This window comes from Mobula hypostoma, chromosome 5 (genome assembly GCF_963921235.1).
Source record: "Mobula hypostoma chromosome 5, sMobHyp1.1, whole genome shotgun sequence".
NCBI classification, from domain to species: Eukaryota; Metazoa; Chordata; class Chondrichthyes; order Myliobatiformes; family Myliobatidae; genus Mobula; species Mobula hypostoma.
In genome coordinates, this window is record NC_086101.1 from 107,927,027 (window position 1) to 107,929,581 (window position 2,555).

Genomic DNA, 2,555 nt, shown 5'->3' on the forward strand with positions numbered 1-2,555 from the left:
ACAAATGCTGGAGGAACTCAACAGGAAAGGAATGCTTCGGGCCAAGACCTTTCACTGCACTCCGCTGATTCAGTCCTGATGAAGGGTGTCGGCCCAAAACCCTTGCCATTCGTCAGTACCAGTGGTACACTTCTTACCCCACTGAAACTTTGAGAAAGTCCTTGAAGCATTTTCTCAGCCATCCTGGAAGCTGCTTGCCATGTTCGTTTGTTATGTGCTGTGTCGTATTTTGTGGGCAATCATGGCCTTTTCATGACCATGATAGTTATTGGCAAAAATTCTTCTACATAAGTGGTTTGCCATTGGTTTCTTCTGGGCACTCTCTTCAGAAGATGGGTGACTCCAGCCTTTCAGAGACTGGCTGCCTGATGTCAGCGATCACATAACCAGGACTTGATATGCACTAGCTGTTCATATGACCATCCACCACCTCTCCCAAGGCTTCATGTGACCCTGATCAGGAAGGGGGCTAAGCAGGTGTTGCACCTTACCCAAGGGTGACCTGTAGACTAGCGGAGGGAAGGAGCACCTAACAACTTCTTTGGTAGAGACATCCTGTATCTCCACACTTATGTTTCGATGTTCATGTGACAAATAAATTTGAATCTTTAAAAGATGATGGGTTTGGTATTACATTTGAGACTGTCATCTTTGTATTTTTTTTCTTATTCAGCTGGATAGTCTACTGGCAGATTGGAAGCAGGAGTAAATTATATTACCAATGTCTATATTTAACAGGATATAGCTGCCAAAATATTGAGAGTCATCCACGTTTCCAGGCTCTCTTTGTGATCCTGAGTGTAGGGGAAACAATACTAGGCTGCAGTGGGTAACTTGTGTGCTGATCTCTCTCATGGCTGTTTGCATTAAGGCCCATCTTGTTTACTTTATTAGAGAGCAAAGAATTGGAGTGTGCCAGCGTTTGATATTGTAACTCGATCATTAAGTTGGAGCGATCGTGGTTCCAGAGAGGAGTCAAAGAAAAGTACAGCACAGAAATAGGCCCTTTGGCCCATCTAGTCCATGCCAAACCATTTAAACTGAATCCTCCTATCTACCTGCACCTGGACCCCTCCATACCCCTATGTACCTATCCAAACTTCTCTTGAATGTTGAAATCAAAATCACATGCACCACTCGTGTGGCAGCTCACTCCACACTCTCACCGCCCTGAGTGAAGATGTTTCCCTTCATGCTCCCCTTAAACTTTTTACCTTTCAGCCTTAACCCATGACCTCTACTTGTAGTCTCACCCAACCTCAGTGGAAAAAGCCTGCTTGCATTTACCTTATCTATACCCCTCATAATTTTGTACACCTCTATCAGATCTATTTGTAGGGAATAAAGTTCTAACCTATTCAATCTTTCCTTATAATTCAGGTCTGCAACATCTGTACCCTTTCAGTCTTATTTAGATCTTTCCCTTGGGTAGGTGACCAAAACTGCACACAATACTCTGAATTAGGCCTCACCAACATCTTATACAACTTCAACAAAACACTCCAACTCCTGTACTCAATACATTGACTTATGAAGGCCAATGTCCCAAAAGATTTAACAACCCTATCTACCCATGATGCCACTTTCAATAAATTATGGATCCTGCACTCCTCAATGGAGATAAGACCATAAGACCTAGAAAGTAGACCATTTGGCCCATCAAGTCTGCCCTGCCATTCAATCATGGCTGATTTATTATCCCTCTCAACCCCATTCTCCTGCCTTTTTGCCGTAACTTTTGATGACAATACTAATCAAGAACCTATCAATGCCCGCTTTAAATACACCCAATGACCTGGCCTCCACAGCTGTCTGTCACAATAAATTCCACAGATTCACCACCGTCTGGCTAAAGAAATGTCAAAGGTTGAGCAGTTTCTCCATCCTGCAGAGCTGTTTGATAATGTGCAATACTGCAGTAAGGTTAGAGGCCAGTGAAGTTCAAACAAAAGTTGTAACATATCACTTATCTCCTCAGCCCAACTTTATCGTTCATTCAATGTTATGCACTAGCTGTTCTCCTGTTTACATCTGACAGGGGGAGAGTCTAGCAATGTTTCCAATGGCGGGGAACTCACAGGCCAGAGGCCACAGGACGTCCCTTTAGAACAGAGATGAGGAGTTTCTTTAGGCAGACAGCTCAAAAGTTCAAAGTAAATTTATTATCAGAGTACATATATGTCACCATATGCAACCCTGAGATTCATTTTCTTGTAGACATACATACAAAGTAAATCCAAAAATCACAATGGTATCAATGAAAGACCGCACACAACAGGACGAACAAACATGAAAACGAGGAGATTCTGCAGATGCCGGAAATCCAGAGCAACACACAAAATACCGGAGGAATGCAGCATCTACGGAAATGAAGGGAGAACCAAAGTTTCAGAACTCTATTACCGCCATGGCGGCCTTAGCCATCCTCTTTCGTGACGTCAGGCGGGAAACGCTCCACCGGGGCATGACGTACGCACGTAAACGCCTCTCGCACGGTCTTTGGCGCGCCGGCCTGGAATGGGCGTGGTCTCATTTGATTGACAGGCAGCGGGGAC